The 11,912-nt window shown below is 37.6% G+C and overlaps 2 protein-coding genes across 4 annotated transcripts in view; both read right to left on the minus strand.

Moving 5' to 3' along the window:
* TPT1 (tumor protein, translationally-controlled 1) overlaps nucleotides 1-11,912 on the minus strand; it is a 302,395-nt gene that overhangs the window by 98,993 nt on the left and 191,490 nt on the right. The window lies entirely within an intron of this gene.
* The window catches only part of TSC22D1 (TSC22 domain family member 1), an 82,149-nt gene that overhangs the window by 66,589 nt on the left and 3,648 nt on the right, over nucleotides 1-11,912 (minus strand). The gene's annotated exons all lie outside the window — the stretch shown is intronic.

Consider the following 11,912-nt stretch of genomic DNA (forward strand, 5'->3'; position numbering starts at 1 on the left):
AGTCTTTCGAGACTGAAGGTTGCCAATACATGTGTATTAACAATGATGATAAATGGGACTTACTCCTGGGTAAGTGTGGGTAGGATTGCAGCCTAGGATTGTTAAAAATTCTCCTGCTTGATGATGCCACTTCCCGTGGGTCCTGACAGATTCGCATTCTAAAAAGTGGGCCCTGGTGCTAAAAGAGAACCACTGCTTTAGAAGACTCTGCTCCAGCCCTGTTCCAAATTGCAAAATATTTGGCAGAGGTCTGTTTTTCTTAAACACCAGGATGCAATCCTCCTTTCCATTTGAAATTAAGTTCCAGGCTACAATTCAGTGCACCATTGCTTAAGAATAACACCTATGGAGAGCAATGGGCCTACTTCTGAGTAAATAGGATTGCAACTATGTGCAGCTGCACTTGCTCACAGTCACTCTTTGTTGCTTGTCTCTCTGCTGTGAATTGAATTGCACACTCCCAGTTATGTGTTATAAGTTGTATGTTTTATGTATAGTCTCTGGCTTAACACACCAGGCACCTTAAAGAAGAATTTGATTAATAGTTTTTTTGCAGTGGTTTCCAATCTTTTTCACTTGCATACCTCTTAGCAGCCCATTTCCATAAATTGTACCCCTCATATTAGCTAAATGTTTGTAATTAATATTAATATAAACCCTCAACTCCTCTATATGAACTTCATGTATTCATCACAGTATTTTCTCTTTATCTGTTTGAAGAACTGAAGACTATGTCTTTCCATTGTTTTGCACCACAAGTGTCCTGAGAAATTCTTGGTGTTTGATCACTTTCCATATTACGTTTCAGCTTTCTTACTGTGCTGATTTTCAAACATTGATTCATACATGAATTGATGACCAAAGACTAGCTATTGGTGGGGCTTTCACAACCAACTAGCTACTTCCCTTCCTGCCTTGCTGGTCCTGCAAGGCATTCTGGAGCACTACCTGCCTTTTTTCTGCCATTATTCAATTCTTTCTCAAGTACCTCTAAAGGTCCTGTCAAGTGCCCCTGGGGTACATGTATCCCAAGTTGCGAACCAATGTTCTACTGGTATGTTGTTTATTGTGCATTTACTCTAACAGTGCTTACAAAAAGGTTGTGAAGATCAGAATTTAAAAAGTTAAATAAAAATGTATCTTGTGATCTTCTGTAGAGTTCTTAGGTAACAATTACTGGAAGATTATTTTTAGGATCTGGCCTCAGGTAAAAACCAACAAAACTATAGTCAGACACTCCCATAAGTTTAACCCCTGACTTATCCAAGGGTCACGGAAAATTCCATGACTTTTGGCTCAAACTCTGCCTTCAACTTATCTGTGAGATTGACTTAAAGGCAAGTATCTATAGTAACTAAGAAAGCCATCAAAAAGGAACACTTAACTTTTTTAAAGTTCAATTATTAGCTTGTTTTAAAAAGATTTTCTTTATTTTGTTTCCAAGTATACTAGACCAGGGCCTAACAAGTTTGTGTTGGATCTAGAAGCCAGCTCCAAAATTCAGGAGCCAAGCAAATGAATCAGCTTCCAGTGTGATAAATTTTAAACCAGCACCCCGCACTACATGTCACCAGTAAATGATATAAATTTAAGTTTACAGATAAAATGTATAGTGATGAGAAAACTTGGTAATTGTCAATGTGACAGCAGAAAGATCTAAAGGAAAGTTACATCAAGATACATGTTAAGTTAAAATCCATAACACTCAGAGTGTAAACATTTACAAAATCTACTCAGGAGTGAGTCCCATTGTGTTCAGTGGAGCTTACTCCCAGGAAAGTGCACACAGGATTGCGTCCAAAGGCTGCAATACCATACCTGCTTGCCTAGCTCCTCCTTTCCTTTCTAGGTCTGCTTAGGGCTACAGCAAAGGTGCACTGAGAACACAAAACACACCCAGAGGGGAGGTTTTTTCTGTACAGAAGCTCAAACATGCTCTGAATGATGGCTGGTGCAAAGAAGAACAATCCAGCAAGAAGACTAAACAGAAACATACTCTGAGAGCAGCTGGGTCTGTGCTACAGGCTGAAAAGGAAGCTGAAAGTTCCAACAACAAAAGAAACATGTTACTTCTCCTAATTTGTCAGTTTTTAAAGGCAGGAAGCACCCTTAATGTAGAAATTCATATATTTTGGTGAGAATAGCAAGAAAAAAAATTGTTGCTGAAAGGACTCAAAAAGATGCCTGTACTCAATCAGATCAGAGAGGAAAAAACAGGGCAGACGACTATATATAGGGGAAACTCCAGAAAAACACAACTTCGGCAAAGAAAAGGAAAGGCTGCCATTGACGACCCCCCCCCCAAACAAGATAAGTAAAAATAAAGGAAAAGACATATGGAAGCAATTTGGGGATGGAGGTGGTATTTGTATGAAATTACCTTTTGTAGAGGTCTGCTGGGAAGAAGAAACTTACCTCCAAGAGCTACTGCCCTTCAATACAACAAAGGAGATCCAAGAATCTGGATGCCTTAAAGTTCCAGATCAACATTCAAATAGGCAAAATCTCAACGTACACATTTCCATTGGCAAATCTCCTTATAAAAAAGGAAAAAACCGATGTCTTATTCTATCTAGTCAAATAGCTAGATAATCCAGCTTCCAAAAGTAGTTTCTCTTATTTCTGTTGCTTTTGGTGATGAACTGGGAACTTCCTATGCACAAACAGTTCTTACACTGATTTGACAAAATGCTTAACCACAAACAGTTTTTTTTTGTTATTACTCTACTTCTAGAGTAATTCTATACTTCTAGATAGCACAATCCTATATATGCCTACTCAGAATTAAGTGTCACTGTATTCAGTGGGGCTTTCTCCCAAAGAAATGTGGCTAGAATAGAAGCCTTAGTCTTGTACCTATAAAAATACAGGCACAAATTTTAGCTAGATGGATTTTCATATTTTGTCCAAAATGCCCTTGTGTTCATACAACCTTCAAGTTTCTTGTTTTGTTAATATTCGGTTATTGCGTAAGAGAACAAAGAAAAAACCTTGCTACAAGAAACATTTATCTCTAGGCCAGCACTCTGTTTCAGTAAAGATTGGATGTTCCTGGGAAGGCATCTATTGGATTATGAAGGACATAGCCATCCCCTGCTATTTTCTCTCAACAACCAGAATCCAAAAGAATACCATTCCTAGACACAAAGATCCCATTTAACTCGCATAAATAGCGACTGACATACCTAACTGAATGTGTCTAACCTCTCCCTCTTAAACATTATGCAACGCAATAGAAGCTGTATCTTGTGACAATGAACTCCATATGTTGATTACGCATTGTTTTCTCATCTCTTTCCACCCTAACGTAATTCATTAACTTGACACAGCTGCATATTAAAGTAGTTTTTTTGCCTACAATTTTCCCACCATAAAGGAAGTCACTATTTCACATATGACTCACTGCTGTAATCAATACTAAATATGACGTAGCCTAAATATGACATATGACATTTCAAGGGTTCGAAGTAGTACACATACATTATAATTTTTACAGCAACCCTGTATTATTACAGTATTACCCCCATACTGTAGATCAGAAATGAGAAAGAGAGAGACTTAAGGCATCCAGAAAGTTCATAGGAGAGATGAGATTTGAACCAACGATTCCTCAATTCGTAATTCAGCTTCTTAGACATTACACTACACCAGTAATTCTCATTTCAGCGTTTAATCTCTTTAGAATGTCAATAGAAAAAGTAAAGGATCCATCTTTTTACCCCTCCCCCAGCCTTTCCATCAGTCATTTTAATCTGTTGCCTTTATTTTTTAAATATGCCATGTGGGCAAGACCACTGCAAATGCAAAGAGGTGCCAGTTTCTCGTAAGCATTTGCAGCACTATAACTTCTTTTTATCTTACGTACCTTAATGGATGTTCTATGCTACCTAATCATTATGCTGTAGCAGCTTTCTCTTAAGTTAATACATAGTAAGTAATTATTAGCATATTCCCATGTATGCTAAGTAGAACTACCTCTCTTATTTCATCATACAAGCTTTTACCTCCTTCAATTCACTAAAAGTTTTAAGAAAACGTTGTGTGTTTCTGAGGTAATGTGCCTTTTGGCCTAGTAAGAATTACTTTTTCAAACATTATAAGAGCTCATAAGTAGAATGGTTAGGCTATATTCAGGTAAGAATATAATATTCGCTATTCAAACAAAGGAAGACTGCGTCCTGCATCATTGCTGCTGCTTCATCATATAAAAACACAAATGCACCTAAAGCAAGCATAAAAATACAATAGAGATTCTTTCCGAATGGAAGTGGACCTAAACTCCCCTGAGTTTTAAAGTCTCCATCATAAATAATATAGGCAATTTCTCATGATATCTGCTCCACAGTCTATGTTTTATCATCAAGCTGTTAGATTTCATAATTTTTCCCAATTGCCTAGATTTGGTTTTATTCCAAATCTTTTTTTTAAATTGACAGCCCAATCCTATCCACACTTCCCTGGGAGTAAGCCCCATTGACTCTAGTGGAACTTACTTCTGAGACATGCATAGGATTCAACTGAAAGTCTGTTATCCAGTCAATACAATCAGCATAATAATAAAGCTTAATGTTTGGAACAGAAAGTTTACCTTTTTTCCCCTCATCCTACATTACTCTTGTACAGGTTCTGTCCCATTTATGATATCAAATTTACTGCAAAGCTAATTTTTCTCCATTTTTATTAAAAGTGTTTGAAATGAAAATTTGAATACTACCATTTACGGTACACAGCTGTGGTGTCTTCTAGGAAAGTTAATTTTGACTTGTTTGTAATGTTTCAGAAAATTGTTTTACAAACCTGTTTCATTTTTGTCTATTAGAATTTCTAAATAAACTGCAAATAAGGATCTATGGAGATAGTTTCATCCTCAAGAAAGGAACTTTACATTTTAATCTAACCAGCATAAATGCTATTTGAGGATAGACTTCATCTTTGTGAGTTTCAGAATATCAAATAAGGTTGATGCTTTTGAAACTGAAGCTATGTTATAATCCAGGAATGTCAAACTCTTTTCACACAAAGGGCCAAAGTTATCATTCATGGTGCCTGCAGAGGACCAAAAGTGACACCATTAAGCAGAAAGTGACATCATTAAGCAGATGATGGCCAGAAATAAGCACTCTGTTCTCACAAAGGCACTCATTAGCTGCAAATGACAAGAGAAAATGTGCCAGTCTTGTTCATATTTTCAAGATATGAGACAGCACAATTATCATGGGAAGCTGGCTTTGTGTTTGATACCCCTGTAGTCTGACCATACCTAAGTAAAGCTGCAAAGGGTAAACAGGAACAAACAGAAAGCATTTCAAAATTTAATATTAAATTAATAAAAACGAACAAGTAGCACAGGAATACGGAGAGCAGATAGTGTGTTTTAAAATATATTAATTTGGTACAAGGAGTAAATCATACAATTGTTTGGAAAATTGTTAAAGTCTACAATGAGAGGGTCTTTTATAAGTAAAAAAGGTCATATTAAAGAAGCACAGGCACCAGCAAACAATTCATGATATCGAGCAAAGAACACTTAAAGATAATTCGCATTGAACAAAACAAAACCACAGAGCAAAAGATAAGTTAAAATTCTTAAGACATCTATAAGGCAGCAAAATAGCTGCTATATTATAAAAAGGTCTCCAACTATGGAAATAAGTCAAGGGAAAATCTGGCAAAAACACTGGCAGAAGATAGAGACAACTTACATATTATACAAGGACTAACACAACAGAGGGGATACGCAAGTCAAGGGGAGGAAAAATTTGCAAACTTATGAGAAGTTATATGAGACTCATAAGTCTAGACCAGATAATGTAGCCTTCTTGAGTCAATTAGATATTCCATCTTTAACATGAGTAGAGAATAATGTTGGATGCAGAAATTACTGTACAGAAGATAAAAGAAGGCAATTTAGCAACAGAAAGTTGATAAGGCTTTAGACTAAATGAACTTTACAGTGGCACTCTATTGGAAATTTAGTAATGAACTAACCCCGGTTCTCAGAAGTCCATTTAATAATGTATTCTTAAAAGATATTCCAGAAACCTGGGTTGAATCAAAGTTAAGTCTCGTTCCAAAACTAAAAATCTACAAAAAATGAAGTCCTTTTGACCTATCTTCTTAATGTTGATTATCAAAAGCTTATGGCAGTGTTGGTCAGAAGATTTAATGTCTTAAGCAACTATACAGGTTGCGCCTCATTATTCATGTGGGTTCCATTCCAAACACTAGATGGTGAAAAAACGCACTATAGTAAATCAATTTAAAAGACAAAGTTTCTTGGCTCCAGTGATTTAAAAAAAAGCCTTGCTGACCTTTGTGTGTAAGATAAGAGTCATTAAGAAGACAATCCTTCAGTCTTCCTCCAAGCACTTACAAAGGTGCTTCACTCATTCTCTCCCTTCACCAATGCAAAGTGATCACCTTTCTTTTCACTCAGGGGGAAGGGAGGGGTCGCCTGGATAAAGAAGGATTGATGGATTGTCAGCCAGCTGCCCTCTCTCTCTCTCTCATTTAAGGAGGCTATTGTTAAAGGACTGTTCACTTTTTAAAACTGATTTTAAAGGGGTGCATTTTTCCCCTTCTCCAGGGATCAGCACATTCCTTCTCATTTGCAGTGACCATTTGTGTTGAGTCAAATCCGTGTATTAAAAAATCCGTGTTTAACAAGGCTAGACCTAAAGTCATCAAGATCAGACAGGATTTGTAAAGGGCCAACAACTGAAGTTCAACATTAGAACGGTAATTATTCATCAACCATCCTGAGAACATGCAATCTCTCTATAAAATTTTTGGTTATTCAAATCCAGAGCAATAATATAAAAGAAATACAAATGGGAAAACTGACTATATGCTAAGGTTTTGGAATTAATACTGTAGAATCAGAGCCAATTATTCTATTTCTGACAGCCAGTGGAAGCTGATATGGACAAAAATTATCATTGGAGGAGGCAGCTGAAAATAACTTTGCAAAACTTTCATTCACTGGTATTTAAAACCAGTTCAGATAAACAGAATCAGTGGAACAATGGACAAGACATGATGGCAAAGCAATAATGACACTGGATTTTGAGCATTTTTGGAGCTTTTATAAGGCAGCAAGGACCAATCTTCTCCCGAATGTTACTGTGCCAGCGTGCAGTGTGCTTTCTCTGATGCGCAGTGTCACAACAACTGGATGTTTGGCAATGGCATCACACATTATTACCAAACTTCCATGTTGCCGAATTCTGTGCCACAGGGGAAACCCTGGTGAAGACTTTTTGGAAAAAGATGACAGCCCATATAAAGATAATGGGAGTTGCATTGTCACTGGAACCTCTTAAGTATATTACTGGAAAAATCAGGGCTACATCTAATGTTTAAACAAAAACTAAATGCCAATGTTGATAGCTGCAAAAAGCCCTGGTTGCACAAACTACAAGACCTCACTAACTACAGAACAACAGGAAAGAAAAATGCGGCCCGGACATGGAATGCATAACATCACTTATAAGAGGACATGGGGGAGAGAGAAATAGAGTATAAAAAGTGAATTAATGGAGCAATTATAGCCTTTTCTAAAACACTGGAACTGTGTTAATCCACATGAGACTGTAAAGCAGGAAGTGTTAGAGATTGTATGAGTCTGCTGAGTTTCTTATTTTCTTGTCTTAAACATTCCTTATTTGAAAGCAATTTAAGTATGGATTGAATGCAAAGTATAACTTTTAAACTGGAATCGGGAACTAGATTATTTTAAGTGAAATTAGGTTATGTTATCCTTTGTATCAGACTCAGCAGAATGAATATTGGTTTCAAAAGTATTAATTTATTATGCATTTTTAAAAAACCCCTAAATAAACTACTGTTTCATTGAAAGTTGATCCTTCATCTGGACAAGCATGTTTAGGGTGAACATCACTAAAAGAGGGAGATAAGGAGCCCCCCTGTATATGGTACTTCAGATCACTGATAATATATAATAGCAAAACTTATAAGGAGAGGCAATCTGTAATGCTTCCATCTGTAAATGTTAAGTAAAAGTCAATAAATCAAATATACATAACACTTTTTAAAAATAAAGTTTTGCAGATATCCCACTATCAGACTGAAGTGTCAAGTCTAGAAAACTTTATTGGCATAATGGTGTAAATACAGTACTACAAAAATCCATATAATCCACAAGTACTCCAACTACAGCTTCATTGTTGCTCATTAACCCAACTCTTGATCTCCCACAAAAAGTTTGCTGTTCTCTCCACTGCATCAGCAGCTTCTGTGGAAAGAACAAACGGAACCCTTTCCTGGTCTGACTGACCCCCCCATATTCGCCCAGATCGAGCCTAGGGGTTTATCATGCGTCTCTGTAAAGTGAGCAATCTAGGAGTATATGCACTATAGTTTCCACACCCAGTCCACATTGGCAAAACCTTTCCAAGTATAGTAAGTCTCCCAGACATCAGGACAGATGGCGTGGCATTACACCTTGCTAAGGAGTATGCCCTGGCTCTTGTGGGCCAACCAAAGTGACTAATAGTGGAAGTTATTTTTGTTCTATTTAAAATTAGCTTCTTGTCCATTTTGCTTGGTGAAGACACCCAACTAACTGGAATATTTGCAAATTCTAACACAAGCATGAACTAGCCTATATTATCAAAGTCTGACAGACACTGTCACATTCTCAATTAATCAAAAGCATATTTAGGAAACAGTGACAGCTGAAATAGCTAAACAGCTGGATTAACCAATGGAACTGTCAACAAATACACCAACATAATTTCACTTGCCTACCTGAAAAGTAGAAAGATCACTGGGAACCTAAACTGAAATTTAATAATAATAATACAGGTATTTATATACCGCCTTTCTTGGTCATCAGATTTCTCCTCATATTTTAATTCAAGGCAGTTTACATAGGCGGGCTATACTAAATCCCAATAGGGATTTTTACAATTGAAGAAGGTTCTGTCTTTCAAGAACCACAACATTTCAGATGGATCTTTTATGATCTGGTATCACATTCTGGCGTCCATTTCCCTCCCACACAGGCTGACAGCAGTCAAAGAGCAGGTGGAATAACTCGGCATAACTCGGCTAGGCTTGTCAGCTGCTTCAAGGTCTCACCGTTCACGGTGCCAGTGGCCAAGACCTCCTGAAGAATTTAGTCTTCAACAGGAAAACTCACACTGCAGCATTCAGCAGAGAAAGGTAACAGATCCAGCAAAACCTTTTTTTTTAGATAAATAAAAGTTATAATCAAAGGAGCTATAATAAAAGACCTCTCATTTATTCCTTTGCCTCTAATTCAAAATTCCCTTAACATCTTATTTTGTTTTCTATTGTTTTCATAGGTTACTTCATTCCTGCTTAACCCCTAGCTTTTCAACTAGTTTTAAGGAAGGAGAGTTGTATGTTGATCAGTGTAAGCAGCTGAAACTCACATTCCAACAAGACACCTTCTTTATAATGATAGCAAAAATGATGAAATAAGCAGCCTTCACCATGTTAAACCTAGTATACACAAGTCTGTAAAACTAGACTCAACAAGTTTCCATGGACCCCAAACTAAATCTAAATCCAGAATTAGTAGCTAATCTCACTGTATGTCATTATAATCTGGCCAACAACATCCATGACCAACACAGTCAAAACGTGAGGAATAAACTGTGCTACAATGCATGATGTGTGTGTTAGTGTAGGGCTGGCACACTGGTTGATTAAACAGTAAAATACTGTCAATCCATCACTATTTGACTATGGTCCAATATTGTCAGATATTACTTGAATCCAAGAAAGCCATTGTGTAAGTCCCATACCTAGTCACCCAGCAAAACTCCTCCTGGCCATTTGCTGGTAACCACAGGCATCTTCAAACAGGAATACAAGAAGTCAACAGTTGAAAAGGTTATTGCCTAGAATTATCCATGAAGAGAACTGTTCAGTGAAGCATTCCAATTTAAGGAAACTTAACCTGACAATGTTAAGAGGTATAATTCATTACAATTTTAAGAGTTATTTCATTGCTTCACAATAAAAATTAACTTATTTCTGCAGTCAGCATGGGATATCAAACCTGTTGATTTCACTATTCCAGCATGCTTTAAGAAAACTTAAACCAATATTTGACTATTCAAATGCTAACGTTCCATTAGTATTTCATGTCAATATCCCAAAATGCTAATGGTAGGGACATTTGAGAGGACTAAAGCAGGGGACTCGGGTGTCACAAGATCATCTGGGCACAGCGGGAAGCATGGGCAATGGAAAGGAACTTCCACTGCTTTAGCCCAGTGGTTTCCAAACCTCAACCTGCTGTGAGACACAGCAGTGAGGAAAGCTTTCTGTTCCACACTGCAGCCACCTCTTTTTGCAGCCCATCTTCACAGCAACTTGAGCTGGGCAGCTATGTCCCCCAGGAAATCAGGACACAGAGCAAACTGGGGCAACAGGCAGCAGAAGCAGCTTACCGGCACAAGTTGCTGCTAAGTTCAACTGCAAAAAAGTGGCTAGACACAGAATGGAAGGCCTTTGTCACTGCTGTGCCATGTCTGGATGGATCATCTTGTGACACAAGAGGCTGCGATTTGGAGACCACTGGGCTAAAGGAGTTCCTTTCCATTGCCCATGCTTCCGTTCCAAAAATTGCTTCCTCCCAGTATAGTGCAATGTTTCCAAGCCTAGGTCCAAGCCAAGTCCTCAGCCTGAGCAACATCTTTTGGCAAAAATAGAAATATAGGCTGCCTTGCCACTTGAGCAGCCCAGACTACACTTACCTCTACTAGCACTTCAGCCTAGCCTGCCTTGGCTCCTGAGAAACATCTGCTTGCTCTGTAATTGGACTCCTCTAACCACTCTGGGTCAATGTCAAGCAAGGACTTAATGCTGGTACTTCAACTTAACTTACCTCACAGGATTTTCCTGAGGCTACAGTGTTACATTCTAACCTTGAAAGGAGAACTGATTACAAATGTAATCAATTCTGAATAAACCAGGACACATACTTTTACCCATGTTTGGTAAAACACAGTTGGCCCAGAGCAGGAGACTGCAGTCCATCTGAAAACGATAGTCCATCTGAAAAGCTTTGCAAAGCCACAGCACCTGTTTGGCTGCAAATGACTATAGCTAGGATGGAACTAGATTCAATTTGCAAAGGATATATTCCATATCACAAGCAACACCCTTTGCCAGTACCATTAACTCATTCACCATTCAAAGTTTTAAGCTGTTTGATAGTGAGGAATCTATGAGGACCAGACCACTATGAGAAGCCTGCTGGGGCCAGAAGGAAACTTATACATTTAAATAAAATCACCACACCTGTGACCTATACATAAATTTAACTACATAAATTTAGCCAAGTGAAAGCATGAAGTCTAAGATCAGCATGATTTCTATAAAGAAAAAAGAGGAATATGCCACATAAGGTCCAAATTAACATCCCACTTTTAAATAGATTTGAGACTTTTTTTCCCTGCATGTCAAGTACAACATACATTTCAAGGAACGTCATGCCTCATAGAGCAACTGGACAGCCTGGAAAAAGAATGCAATGAGCAATCCCCTCAGATTTCAAGTGGTTTTTTCATTTAAGTTACAGTCAAACAACAGTACTCAGAAAAGAAAGCAGCAAGGGAAGATAAATGATTAAAGAGACGATATCCAATTTCACAATGGTCTGGGAGAAAAATAAAGGCACTCAAGAAGTTCAACCCCAAAGGAAAATGGAAATGTTTGGTATGCAATCCCTTCCATATATTCATTGGATGTATTCAGGTTTACCTAAACCTGCAAATCAAGAGTTTTAATTAGGCCTGGCTTAGACAAAAGCTTACAAAATATACCTAAAGCAGCATTACTTTGATATTCTTAATCATTGCGCTTTTTACATGAAGTAGTATGCTACACATACATACACAGAGATGGATCAACCC

The sequence above is a fragment of the Tiliqua scincoides genome, chromosome 3 (genome assembly GCF_035046505.1).
Source record: "Tiliqua scincoides isolate rTilSci1 chromosome 3, rTilSci1.hap2, whole genome shotgun sequence".
In the NCBI taxonomy this organism is placed as follows: Eukaryota; Metazoa; Chordata; class Lepidosauria; order Squamata; family Scincidae; genus Tiliqua; species Tiliqua scincoides.